This window comes from Ostrinia furnacalis, unplaced genomic scaffold, assembly GCF_004193835.3.
Source record: "Ostrinia furnacalis isolate ACB-3 unplaced genomic scaffold, ASM419383v2 OfSCF0404, whole genome shotgun sequence".
NCBI lineage: Eukaryota > Metazoa > Arthropoda > Insecta > Lepidoptera > Crambidae > Ostrinia > Ostrinia furnacalis.
This window is the reverse complement of record NW_021130643.1, coordinates 303468-318803: the sequence shown is the minus strand read 5'-3', so window position 1 is coordinate 318803 and position 15336 is coordinate 303468. Positions and strand designations below refer to the sequence as shown.

The window sequence follows — 15336 nt, the reverse complement described above, 5'->3', positions numbered from 1 at the left end:
AAGCAAATATTTTATATCATGCGANCCGTCAGTTTCGAGCCTGTGGCAGGCCTTTTTGGAGTCAAATTCTATTGCTTATATCTTAGACGATCTGTCCACATGCTAACAGCTATCCTACGAACATTTCTGAGCTCTTGCTGGACGCCGATACCACTCAAATGATGATTTCATAGAGAGGTTGACATGAAAAAACGGTCATCCCTCTGCGATATGCACCGGCGCTGTTCAGAACTTGGTCTCGGGATAAAGCCACCAGTCTCCCGAAAGCGTCTTAAAACTTTTGAAACCCAGGACTGGCTTATGTGGAGCTGACGTGCGACAGCCTGCTGGCTGAGCCCTTCTTGCAATAGTGCAACGATTTGTGCTGCTTCTGTAGGTGTAGAATTCCAGGTAAAGTGTCAAAAAAAGCGGAGATGTGTATGGATGAACGTGTGAAAGCAAAAATCCGAAAACACGTGTTTTTATAGGGGGTAAGTAGGCCGCAACTCGCGACGTATCAAACAGTTGATACATGTCTTTTTCCTTACTTCTTCACATCAGCCGGGATATCTTTTTAAATACCGGTGTGATTTAAATGAATTTGGTATCAATTAAAAGGTAAAAGCTTAATCTTTAAAATGGTGCCACTTTTTTTGTTACTAACAAATTCGTTAGTACACAAGATCGCGTGGAAACAACTTCATGTAAGTGATTCCATAGTTTTGCTCGCGAGTGTAGATAACTTTATTGGCTATCGCATGATATAAAATTTTTGCTTATTAGTGTTAGGCTACCCACGCTTTCACTTGTTTTTGAAGGAAGAGGTGAAAACTAAAAATTAAAAACTTAAATCCTCGTAATTTTGCGAGAAATGGGTCAAGCCCCAAATTTGAAGTATTTTCATCGATAAAATTGTCCATAGATTACGCCCTTAAAGTTTGATCACTACAAACCCGGACACACTGTATATAGAAAATAATTATAAACATAGAGATCAAACAACTGAAGAAGAATTGGAAAAAAATATAATTAGTGTAGGAGATGATGACTCCACTGATACAAACGAATCCTTAAGAGATTGAGTTTTTGAATTTGAGTGGGAAGAATAAACAACAAATAAACATTTGCATCATTATCATCAGCCTGTACTTAATAACCCGTAATGTTGAAGAAATATGATAAACATAATTTTTGTATGTAATTCCTATTTATAAATTTATATTAATAAATATATTAATAATATAATGTTAGTGTTTTAATAACTTAATTTATTTATTTCTATAAAACAGAAAATTGCTGAAAATGAGAAAATAAGTTACCTTCTAACCGGACTAGGACACGAATTCAATCCAATTATAATCGCACTAGAGACAGTAAACCAGGAACTGAAACTTGACTTTGTAAAATCCAGATTACTAGATAATGACAGGTCGCGTGCGTGACCTGTCATTTGTGCAGAGTAGCGAAGCAAGGTTCCAAAAATATTGAATGACACGAACGTGGTTGCTGATTCTGAATGAAATTTCTGAATTCTCAGAGAATAGCGTTTTTGCTTATGCAAATGTTTATACATTAGCTTCCAATTTCATAAATATGTATACCTCAAACGGTTATTTAGGTACTGACATTACCGGCACCGGCCATCCTGACGTCGGAATGGCAGCTATATGACACTTTTATTTTAACATTCAAAGAGACATGCAAAGCAACAAACGCAACAGTAACTGGTGATTCTATTACCATTCCACAATGTCAGAGAATACCAGACTTCATCTTTTACAGCAGAGACTGCAGAATGGTATCCTAAGAACCATCTCAAATGCACCATGGTTCATTACCAACACTGAAATCCACTAAGCTCTGAGCATGAGAACTGTTAGGGAGGAGCTAAAGCTGACAGGGAATAAATATAAAACGCGACTGGAAAATCACCCAAATCAGTTGGCTACTGCGTTGGCAACCATCAGCTACACTAAACGACTGAAGCGCCACGATATACTTGGTGACAGATGGTGAATGAGGAGTATCCTGCTGGGGAGCTCCTTCGACATGTCAAAACTGCATGGAACAAATCTGCTTATAGTTTGGGACTGATTGCAGATGAGCGCAAAAAAAAAAAAAAAAAATCTTTTACAGCATACGAGAAAATTAATCGAGAAATCTTGTACTTAGATGAAAGCGACAGTGAGAACGTGGAACTCACTGAAAATAACTATTTCACAATTTTATCAGAGCTCGACTCTGAAATAAAAAGGATAACATCTTCCTCCATGCAAGCCTTACTGCAATATCACTGGATTTGATACGAATGAAAAAAAAGAAATTAAAGAAAAAAAAAATTACGGTCGACCTACCAACAAGAAATAAAAAATCAAGAAATACGGAGCTATAGAGCTCTAGAGGGCTAACCAAGCCTTAACGTCGTACACAGAGCGCAAGGTGGAAGCAATGGGAATCGTTGTCACTGTATTTGGAGTTATTATTTTTCTGGCGCTAGTGTTTGCTATGTATAAAGTGTGTGTAAATAAAATGAAGCGGTTGCTAAGAAGTGACAATTATAGTTTTAATGATATACAAAAAATTGTAATAACTCATTTACAAAAAAGCAATGTACCAAAACAAAGGATAAAACATCGCTTATAAAAATATATACAGATGTTTTCATGAATTTTCCTCAATTGTGTAATGAGTACATGCCCAATCGCCCAACCAATCAAAGATTTATTTGTTAATACGACTATGAATATATTTTAATATACAGTTCGTGTCGCTCAATCAATAGAATTTTAAGTGGTAAAATAGAGTATAAAGATTGTAATGATTATTTTAAAAATAAAGCTCAGAAATATAAACAAACATTTTAAGAGTAAATAAATGAAAATTATAAATTCAAAAGTCTTAGTTTTATTTGCATTTCCATTTGCATTGTAGATTTTTTTAAAATCCATTGTAATGATTTGAAACCAATACTTGTGTCAATACATTCACTAAAGATAAATATGCATCCATGAATATTATGTACCTAATTAGTAAATAATTCGAACACACATGTGAAGTCTAAGTAGCGAGCAGTCTTCATGTGGGATATTTTACATATTTATTTATTGCATTAACTTTTCTTTTCTTCTTCTTTTAAAATGTCATAAATTAAGGCAACTCTCTGATTGGCATTGTTTGACTTCGTGTGCTAGCGATAAAGTTCTAAGGTAAAGTACTTTGAAACAGTACATGCCCAAGAAACCTACGAAGAGAACTACAACTAAACTACTTAGTACCCAAGTGTGCTTTTACTGACTATTGTTTGTTTAAGTAGGAGTCTTTCCAACCTAGCAGTAGGTATCTTATATTGATTGGAAGCTTTTCACATGGCTGAGTTTAAAAAAATTGTAACCATTTCTAAAATCGAACCTAATTTACACGACCCTTAAATCCCTCGAGATGAGCACCAACGGATATAGTTTAAACTTAAAGTTTAGTTGTATCTGGATTATTACTTAAATAAATGGTTACAACCTTACAAATGAAAGAAATATGGACTTGGCTGCTAGTGAAGCCACTAAGGAAATTTTATGGCTTAGACAATTTTTGTGTGATATTGGGGAGCCACAAGGTTCAATGACAAGTATGACAACCCTGTATTCCATAGAAGAAGTAAACACAGATAGATATAATTTTATTAAAGAGAATGTTGCAAAGAAAACTGTTGATTTTAAATATGTTGAGAGTTCATGTCAATTGGCCGATTTCCTGACTAAAACTTTGCCTGTAAGTAAATTTAATTTGATTAGAGATGAGATGATGAGAATAGACTTAGTGTGGCTTATGGTTAATGTTTACGGTTTACATCCATGTTTAATTTTTGAAATGAAATAAAGTTTAGTTTCTGATAAGTTCTCCTTAATTTTAATTTAATTAAATATCAAATGAGGTCTCTAAACTCATCACTTTTAATGTTTTATGTAATTATAAGTGAAATAACGTTAAAACCTGTGTATTGTATTGTGTTTATTGTGCAAATACGTATGACCGATTTGACAGTGCAATTTCGAAAATATTACGTTGGATTTTGTTAACATTGTTCTATCTTTGGAAACACGTACCTATTATTTTTTGAAACGAAATATCATTTTTGTCACTCGCATAAGAGGTTATATTTACCTACATTTTGATAACCTCCAATTGATCGATTGATACTCTGGCATTTACATTTTAATACTATAGTATTTTAAAAAAACACTCGTGGTAGGAGAATAAAAAAAATAAAAACCACGTGACACGTGGTTCAGCTTTTTGGGCTTTCCGGCTCAAAATAACAACACCATCGTGTCGTGAAAAAGTTAAACATACACAATATTCTAAAACTTTATTTTAAAAAAGTTATTTTTTCAACCGGCTCTACACACAACCTAAATTTCAAAATTCTAAATTCAAAATTCGGGGGGGTCATTTTCAGTTTTGATTTACGAAAATCAAAACTAGGTAAAATTTTGTAACAGTGTAGTTTTCCAAGAGCTACAATTTTGGTTAAGGGTCCAAGACCGGTGGTAGAACCGGTAGATACTCCATATAGAGCGTCAACTATTTCGGAGGTGAGTGGCGCTGTTCGTGGACTGACTCTACATATAAGTAGAGATATAAAGATTTGACTGTACCGTTTTCAGCGGACAGCACCATCGTGTAAAGCGCATCCAGCCCAGAGAAACGACCCCTCGCACGTCCTCCTGCGACCTCTATATCCGAAGTTATTAGCAGTCAAAATTTCGGGGGCCATTTTGGTCCGCCATTTTGATTTTACTTAGGTCGGCATAACTTCGGACTGAAGCGTCGTAGGATAACTGGGCTTGACCTAAACTGTATCTGACAAACAATTAATTACCATAGACCTTGCTTCTGATAATACTCTAAACTATACTTCTGTATGTAGTAATATTGTCAGATGCAGAAAAAAATAATTTGAAAAATATGTAAAAATATATTAAAAAAACAAATAAGTTGATTAAAAAACAAATATGCTTGTAGGTACAACAAAGTTAAATATTGTATAAATGAGAGACAGCGTCTAAGGAATGAGCTTGATATTTATGTTCCACAATGTAAGAGAATAGTGTATTGAAATATGAACATGATGTCAAAAACCTAGAATATAACTTATGTAATCTTAAGAAATCTCTGAACACAATGACTGAACGGTATCAATGTACAAAAAAGAATGTGATGTGAGTGACGCAAATAAAAAGGCAACAGAAAAAATCAAGGTGAAAGAGAGATTATGCCTCTTACTCTTTGACGAAATGTCAACAATTAAGGCAAATGTTACTTATAATCAGAGTAAGGACAGAGTAGTTGGGTTTGTTTGCAATGGTGAAGACACTCGAGCCAGAATTTGCCGACCATGTACAAGTATACATGATTAGGAGCCTAATGAAAAATATTATAAACAGCCTGTGGCATATACATTTTTTCAGGCCGCCACAAAGGGGCCTGAGTTGGTCAAACAATTAAAATAAATTATCAGTCATTAGCAGGATGCAGGACTAATTGTAGTTGCCACGGTCTGTGACCAAGGTATGAATAACACGCAAGCCATCAAATTACTTGTGCAAGAACACGAAGCCAATTTATTGAGGAGGGGAGGAAAGAAGACAACACATTTTTTATAAATGATCAGGAAATAGTTCCATTATACGACCCGCCACATTTAATGAAATGCATTCGCAAATAACTTATTAACAAAACATTTTAGTTACATAAAAAACCAAAAAGTGTGCACAGCAAAGTGGTCCCACGTCAGTGAACTACATAAAGAAAATCCGGGATACAAAGGGATAAGATTGGTGCCCAAAGTAACAGATTACCATTGTGTGCATATACAGAAAATAATATACCAAATTTTATCTTTTAAAAATATAGATCTTGATTCTATCTCTTTAGAACATAGTAACCACCACGAGCCAAATTGTAAAAAATAAAAATTATAGAAAAACAGCATATCGTTTTACATGGAGAATATTATTCTTATACAATTATTTGAATTTAATTTAATAAAACTGACTAGGAATTATAATCGTCGTGGCAGCCTTTAATAATTTATATTTTATTTAAACTGTTTGACAAATGAGATATAACTGGTTCGTGCAAACTATTGAAATTATTTATTTATTATTTGCACGTCCCAGGAACAAGCAAACGCTGACTTATTATTCCCATCCGACGAGGCTCCTCACCCCTGAGTAGAAAAAAAACACAGAAGAAAACATTCACCGGAGGCGAGCACATCAAGAGTGAGTCCGCTCACTCGCCGATACCGAAGAAGCCGGTATTCAAGCCTATCCCCGCGAAGAGACCATCTGCTCATGAACTCTTCGGGAGCGACAGCGAGGAAGAAGTGATCGTACTCTCCAGTTCTGATAAAAGACCATCACCTCCTATCTTTATAACCCGCAGGCTCGCAAACGGGTATTCCCACAACGAGGAAGACGTGATCGTACCCGCCAGTTTTGGTAAAAGACCAATACCTCTCCTATCTAATATAACCCTCAAGCTCGCAAACGGTCCCGTGGTATTCCCGTCAAGTGTTCGACGAAAAAACCTGGGACACATTGACTTGCGGATTTATAAGTGCGATGAAATCGAAAAAGTGCAGCCAATGAATCGTTGGCGGCACTCGATTATACGTGTCAAGAATAGTTAGATTAAACAGTAACCTACGTTCCTCGGGCGGAATACTGTTAATTTCATCGTTAATTTCTTAGTAATTGAACTTTTGGTTTTTAACCATCACGGTTTTTTTTTTCAAGAAATCAGTTAATCTAATTAATGAAATGGAATTTATTGGGCGTAGAAGAAAGCCACCATTACACGGGGCTGGCTGAAATTATTGATTGGATATGAGCGTCTGTCCCACAGACACAAAATTGTGCAAAAATCAGATCAGAGAGCAAACTATTTTTTTATAAGTGCCAATAGAAATATGATTGAGCAATCAGTATCTAAAATATCAATTAAAAATATTTTGTTTATTAATAAAGAACAGAAGATTCTCCATTAAATTCGCTAAGAAGAAGAAGTTGTCTGTAGGGAAGGGATAACCTGTATAAAGAGCACTAAATTAAAAGCATCGCCACAAGATCTTGATCGCGAATAACCAAGATTCACTAGAAAATTGTTTTGGGGAGCATTAGAGCCAACCGTGGATCAAAATCAAACCCACATTCGCTCAATTTATTGCCAGCTGGAAGACAAGCATTATAACAAATTTAAGAAATATTATAAAAAACAAAAGAAGGTTTAAAGATGATGGGATATGTATTTGTAAAACGGCTCTGGATTAAAGCTAAACAACTAACAGTTTACCAGTACATATTTCTTTTTATCATAAAGTTCGATTGGATACTACCACAGTACCAAGTGCACGGGCGCACTGTCACCGTCAGAGAACAAGGATAGTTTTTACTGTCACAAAAGTTACCATGCAAGAAATGTGCAATTTGTTAGGTAACGTCATGTCCCACTATTAAAGTGTGGGTGCTGCTGACACAGCACACACATACTCGCCGCTCATATTAGGGATTGTAATGAAGGTATTGTAAGAAAGGACCGCGCGTCGTTGGTCGGTCGGCATTGTAGTCAGTCGCTTATAGAGATGTAGATAGAGAGTGAACACGTTAACCAACTTAAGTAATCTGAAAAGTTAAATAAATTGGTTTCATGCCATGGATTGGCCACAGTGCGAAAAACTACGGTCACTCACAATTTACTAATACCACAAGGTCTACTCGCTGGTGAGGAAGGAGGCAATAGAAGAACTATGTATAGTTGCAATGAGACTTTTACTTGCGAGAGATTATTTCAAAAAAAGAGATACAGCCTTCATAAATATAGAAATCTCGCTGGTGACGAATCTAGTGCGATATAGTAGTTGACTCTTACCCACACCCTTAAGGTTCTCAATCTCTCAGCTAAATTATTTGTGCAAGCATTATTAATGTTTTCCATCCAGATGATCGGATGCAGAAATAAAAACAGAGCTATAGAAAGGAAAGAAATGCCTAACAGTCTGGCTCAAATTATAAAATATATTAGGATAAACCAATATCGAGCCCAATTCAAAAGTAAATTTTCCTTGAATGGGTATTTCAGGCCCTAATTGACTAACCGATATGACCATATTCGCATCAACAAACTTGAACCAGGAGAGACTCGGTTGCCTACTACGAAGGCCAACAAGTCAAGATGTATGCAGATGGGAAGTGGCACACGGCCGTTTTAAGAGATTTTAAATTATTTCGCAATGAATATTTAAATCTAGCTGCAATTAATGCTTTTCATACAGTTATTGTATATCGGATGAAGAATTTATCTTAAACAGAGCTATAGAAAGAAAAGAAATGCCTAACAGTCTGGCTCAGCTTATAATGGATGCTATGGCTAATATAATTTAGTGTGGCCGTGGCCTATTTACTATTCTACGCACTTCGTAAAAGTAGAACAGTGTATTAAGAATTGTGAAATTTTTGGAGTTACGCCTGTAAACGAATTGAACCATTTTGTGTCGGTGATGGACTTGGACAGTACCATTAACATCTACAATGACTTATTGGTGTGCAACGTGCACGTTGGTCACTGTGTGCGCGCACGGCGCACGGCGCGCTGTATAAGACTACGATTACTGTATCAAATAACGAAGGAGAATTCAAGTGTCGTGTTGGTGGTTGCAACGCAACTAGTTATACTCATCGACTGTTTAGTTTCCCTAAGAACAATGAAGGAACTTGTGGTTGTCGTTTCTTGTGCCTACCAACGCTCTCTTCATCGGGCTCTCAGAAGTTCAATTGCGCCGAAAACGTGTTTGTGAAAAACATTACGACAAACACCAGTTTGACATAAACGGTGGAAGACTTCGGCAAGCCTCGTTCGTTTCAGCCGAAAGACGTCCACTGCTGGACAAAGGCCTCCCCCAAGGATTTCCACAAAGACCGGTTCCGCGCCGCTCGCATCCAGGCGCCTCCCGCGACCTTCACCACTCGGTCCACCTAGTGGGAGGCCTGCCTACGCTACGTCTTCCGGCACGTGGTCGCCACTCAAGAACTTTCCTGCCCCAGCGGCCGTCAGCTCTACGAGCTATGTGCCCTGCCCACTGCCACTTGATTTTAGCGATTCTGCGGGCTATGTCAGTCACTCTGTGCACTCTCGGCAAGCCTATCCGTGTTTATTTACAGAGGACGAGATCTAGAAGAAAAATATGTAACAAAAATGGCAGAAATACATAAAACTGCATTAAGAAAATACAAAACTTTTAAGCTTAGAAAGAAAGCATTAAATAAATGAACAATAAAATAAATATTGTTTTATCGACAAATAATGCGCATCACTATTGCACCGATATTGAGATACATTGTCACCACACTATTTCTTAAAAAAATAATGACAAGCTACAGCAGCGCCAAACGGACACGTTGGAAACTTGTGTAATTTTTTACACTGTCGCATCTGTTCTAGGAACTAATATCATGTTTTAAAGTTCTTCGTATCTTTTGCTTTTCCCGTTCATCATCATTCATCAAATTCCAAGGAACTTATACCCAACCTGGAATGTGCACCGAAATTTTTTCCTCGATAAAAAAAACCGTATGTATATGAAGTTGTTCTATTTTCAAATAACATTTAGTCAGAGAGAAATTCGGTCCGAGAGAGATAGCGCTTCGAGAGCCCTCTGTCCCTTTCTTAAGTGTTGCCAGAAGGGTTGTTTTTAAAACGTAGTAGGAATGGTAAGATCTATGTAAATTGAACTGGCATCCCATCAGCCATTTTGATTTGTTATTATTTGTGGTGATCAACGTGGTGCAAACGTGGTGATATTTATCCTACCGTAATTCGGCAATATTTCTTTATTCGTACATAATAAATATGGTTAAAAAATGTGCCTCTCTTAAAAATGTAGCACTTCTTTTTGATTCTATGGCAATTAGAACAGAACTAAAATACGATAAAAAAACGGATAAATTTTGGGGCTATATAGATTATGGGGGAATCATACCCAATGACTCTGAAGCCTTAGCTACCGAAGCCCTTGTTCTCATGATTGTATTTTACACAAAAAGATTTAAATGTCCCATAGCTTACTTTTTTATTAACAAAATATCAGCTGAGCTTCAATCACAGTTAATATTAACAGCCATTAGGTTGTTATCAGAAGCAAATATTACAGTCAGATCCTTAACCTGTGATTGAACTTGTGTTAATATCAAGACTTATGAGATTTTGGGATGTAGGTTCACACTACCTGAAATGAAGACAAGTTTTAAGCACCCAACAAAAGACTGCCAAATCCACTGCATTTAAGATACTCCCCATATGCTTAAGCTGGCCAGAAATGTTTTTGCAGAAACTAATATCAATTCCCCAAAAGGTGACATAAAATTCAATTTTATAAAGCAATTACATGCAATACAAGAAGAGTTGAAACTAGCGAACAAACTAACTAGTAACCACATTGATTTTTCTGGTAAAAAGATGAATGTCAAATTAGCAGCACAAGTGTTGAGCAATTCAGTTGCCGATGCAATTGAATTCTTAACAAAAAGTGGTGATAAGCATTTTGAAGGAAGCGAAGCAACTGTTGAATATATTCGGTTTTTGGATAGAATATTTGATATATTCAATTCAAAAAATCCGTTTGGTAAAGGCTTTAAGTCACCATTACGTTTGCAAAACCTTGTTTGGATGAATGCGCTCACCGAAACTAGGAACTATTTGTTGAGTTTAAAAATCAATGACAAACATATCCTTGAACACCGACACAAAACTCCTGCTCTTGGATTTATTATTAACACATACAGCTTTGCAAACTTGTGTCTTGATTTACTAAAAGATAACGAAAACGAAATGATATACTTTTTGACTTATAAATGTTCACAGGATAATCTAGAAATATTTTTTTCATGCGTTAGACGGTGTGGTGCCTTAAATGATAACCCGAGTTCGCTTCAATTTAGGTACACGTTGCGAAAACTTTTGTTTCGCAATAGCGTACAACCAAGTGTAAACGCTAATTGTGTCAGTGAGGATGACTTTGAAATGACTCCAGTTTTGGAATTCAGACAGCCTAAACGAGCAGTTATAGACAATCACGAGGCTAGCGAAGACCAACAACTTATCGAATTACTGTATTATGTAGAAAATGAAGAATTCTCATATTTCAAAACCAATATACTTTTTTACATGGCTGGATGTTGTGCAAAAAATATATCCGAAAAGTTAAGTTGCAAACATTGTCTTGCTGCCTTGTTTATTACGAAACATGATGATCATGAACTATTTACACTCTATTGATGTGATTGATGTGTGCAAAGTTTCATCCTTTACGTCATTCGTAGACAGAGGAAAATTAAAACATGTTTCTAAATTTGTTTTCCAAATCATTCTGTACACGGAACAAATATTCAAATTTCATAGCTCAGAATCATTAAAGCACGTTAATAAAAATAAAATAATATTATTGGTTTTGCACAATTTTTATGGTATTTTGAGAGATTTTTTTGTTCCGCCACATCCAATTCAATCATTTCAATGTGAAGATTCACACGAAATGCAACTTATTAAAGGCATCGCGTCTTATTATCTTACCGCCCGTTTGATGAGCCACGGTAAAACCCAAACATTGAAAATTCGAGGTCAGAAAACTAATTTACGACAGAAATTGCATAAAACTGTTTTATTCAGTAACTAGCTTTCCGCCCGCGGCTTCGCCCGCGTGGAATTTTGTCTGTCACAGAAAAACTTTATCGCGCGCGTCCCTGTTTCAAAAACCGGGATAAAAACTATCCTATGTTCTTTCCCGGGACTCAAACTATCTCTATGCCAAATTTCATCAAAATCGGTTGCGAGGTTTAAGCGGGAAAGCGTAACAGACAGACAGACAGACAGACAGACAGACAGACAGACAGACAGACAGACAGACAGACAGACAGACAGACAGAGTTACTTTCGCATTTATAATATTAGTTGGGATGTGTGAATGAAAATATTTACCAAATATATGTTTATAAATCGTAACATGTGATTACTTTTATTTTACGAGTAACACCTCCCTATAACATAATTATTTAATGAAATTAAGTGATTAGTTCATATTTTTATGTCCAAAATATCTACCTACTGTTTGGACACCCTAATGAAAGGGTCAGAGGGCTCTCACAAAACTATCTCGCTCGGCTCGCGCATCCGCAGCCTGTGCACATTCCAGGTTGGATATAAGTTCCTTCTCAAATTCAAATTCGTCAAGCGAGCTCCTGTATTTATAATATCTTTATCTTACAAAAACATGTAATTTAGTTAATTATTTTTAGAATTAATACAATCATGAGTGGTTAAGTTTCAGGTCATGGCGATATCGTTAATATGCGTTAAACCATTATTATATTTTTCTTTCAGTTGAACTTCCACCAGAAGCCCTTGTTAAGGCAAAAATTACTGAAAACTTTGACAACCTATTTGATGCGGTAAACACAGAAGAGGCTTACGTTCACTAGGAGCGGGATTTCCAACATCCATAACGAACACGTTTGATCACTCGTAAACGCCCGCGTATGTCGCCAAGGAAATTTTCAACAACAGTGGCGCCTCAATATGTGGGCCGGAATTTACAACGGCCATATTATCGGTCCTGTCATTTTACCCGTGCGCCTGAACGGAGATAATTACCTGTCATTCTTACAAACAGACTTCGAGGATGCTATTGACGACATTCCAGTCATCGAAACTGAGTACTTCGAACAGCTGCGAGACATGGTATTCTAGCACGACGGCGCTCCCGCACATTTTGCTCGTAGTGTACGAGCGCATTTAGACACAAGATTTCCAGGAGGCTGGATCGGACGCTCGGGACCGATACCTAGGCCTGCCCGTTCTCCTGATATTACCCCGTTATTTTTGTGGGGTTTTGTGAAAGACAAAGTTTATTTTACAGATTGCCATACCGTTGAGGAAATGGAACAGCGTGTGAGGTCTGCGTTTGCATCAATATCGCTTACCATGGTGCGAAATGCTGTAACGTTGAAGCTCAACTGCTTTATGTAAATTGATTTCCTTGCTCGATAATCGAATTTTAGATACCACTAACGACATCTATTGGTATAATAAAGTGATTTCTAATAGATGGCGCTCTTTGATTCTTTTTTTTTTTTTTAAAAATCGATAGATAAATCGCTATGATTTAGTTATGTGACATCTCTATAACTTTCAAACTCGAAACGTCATATGAATCATCTTAAGTGAAAAAGACTATATTATGTATATTATATGACCTGTTTATACCTGATGTTTCTTTCACAGCAACGTGACGCATTATTTACTAGTTCCAGACTAATAAATGATAATTCTATTCGAGCACATCTCTATATAAATCACTTGTGTGTTGTAAAGGTACCAAGGTAGATGTAAAGGTAATGGTTTTTATTACAGACGCAATGGAAATGCGCTATAGATGCATGGGGATGAAAATGGTAAAGGTGGGAGCTATGGACAGCTGGGCGAGGAGCTATGGACCCGCGTCGTCACGATCTAGAACGGTAGCGTCTTTTTTTGCTTAGTGTAGGCACACACTAGACGACACGCGACAGCGACTACACACCTATTCTAGAATTTCATAATATATTAGCTTGTCGTCGCGTCGAGCCCGTTGAGCCCGGCGAGCACGTCGAGATCGTCGAGCCGCCACATCGTATACGCCTGGTCAGCCAGCCGGGCGAGAAGAAATGGAAACACAGAAGAGGCTTACGTTCACTAGGAGCGGGATTTCCAACATCCATAATGAACACGTTTGGTCACACGTAAACGCCCGCGTATCTCGCCAAGGAAATTTTTAACATCAGTGGCGCCTCAATGTGTGGGCCGATATTTACAACGGCCATGTTATCGGTCCTGTCATTTTACCCGCGCGCCTGAACGGAGATAATTACCTGTCATTCTTACAAAACGCCTTCAAACTTCGAACAGCTGCGAGACATGGTATTCTAGCACGACGGCGCTCCCGCACATTTTGCTCGTAGTGTACGAGCGCATTTAGACACAAGATTTCCATGAGGCTGGATCGGACGCTCGGGACCGATACCTAGGCCTGCCGTTCCCCTGATAATACCCCGTTCTTTTTGTGGGGTTTTGTGAAAGACAAAGTTTATTTTACAGATTGCCATACCGTTGAGGAAATGGAACAGCGTGTGAGGTCTGCGTTTGCGTCAATATGAATAAATTTATGCCAAGCCGTCCATTTGGGGATTGGCCACAGTGCGAGAAAATACGGTCACTCACGATTTACTAATACCACAAGGCGTACTTGCTGGTGAGGAAGGAGGCAATAGAAGAACTAAAGTGATCTGTGATGAGACATGTTTACAAAAATATAATTATTTATTAAAAAAAAAAGACAAAAAGCCTTCATAAATAAAGAAATGTCACTGGTGACGAATCTAGTGCGATATAATAGTTGGCTCTTACCCACACCCTCAAGGTTCTCAAGCACTCAGCTAAATTATTCGTGCAAGAATTATTAATGCTTTACATCCAGATAAAAACAGAGCTATAGAAAGAAAAGAAATGCCTAACAGTCTGGCTCACATTATAATAGATATTAGGATAAACCAATACCGAGCCCAATTCAAAAGTATATTTTCCCTGAAAACCCCCTTTGAAATGACTATCCGATATGACGATACTCGCATCAACAAACTTGAACCAAGAGAGACTCGGTTGCCTACTACGAAAGCCAACAAGTCAAGATGTATGCAGATGAGAAGTGGCACACGGCCGTTTTAAGAGATTTTAAATTATTTCGCAATGAATATTTAAATCTAGCTGCAATCTTGCCCAATGGATGATTTCAGGATTTGTGCAAGCATTAATGCTTTTCATACAGTTATTACAGAGCTATAGAAAGAAAAGAAATGCCTAACAGTCTGGCTCAGCTTATACTTTTTACGACTCTCCTACTAAAGGATTGCCATGAGGATATTAAGGACATACTTTGAGATAAAATCACTCATGAGATATAATGCAATGGAACCCTACTGGACTGCGAACGGGCTTTTTCCAGCTTCACTGCGCGATGTTGATGTTGCAACATTGCAATTAGTTAATATTTTGCGCGAAGTCATGTTCACTCGCGAACGTATCGATACTCGGGATAGTTACTTGTTCACCGGGAACAATTATCGGTTTCTTTTAGGAAATTTGGCAACAAATTTTATTTATTTAATAGCTATGCGGTTGGCGAAAATAATAAATTCAATCATCGGGATGAAAACCAAAACAAGGCGCGTTTGTTTTGTTGCCAAAATATAGATGATCTCGCAAAATTAATGT

At 37.1% G+C, this 15336-nt stretch overlaps 1 pseudogene; it reads left to right on the top strand.

Annotated features, from left to right (window-relative positions):
* The first annotated feature begins 2110 nt into the window (after positions 1-2110).
* On the top strand, positions 2111-6848 carry LOC114363994 (uncharacterized; annotated as a pseudogene).
* The last annotated feature ends 8488 nt before the right edge of the window (positions 6849-15336 follow it).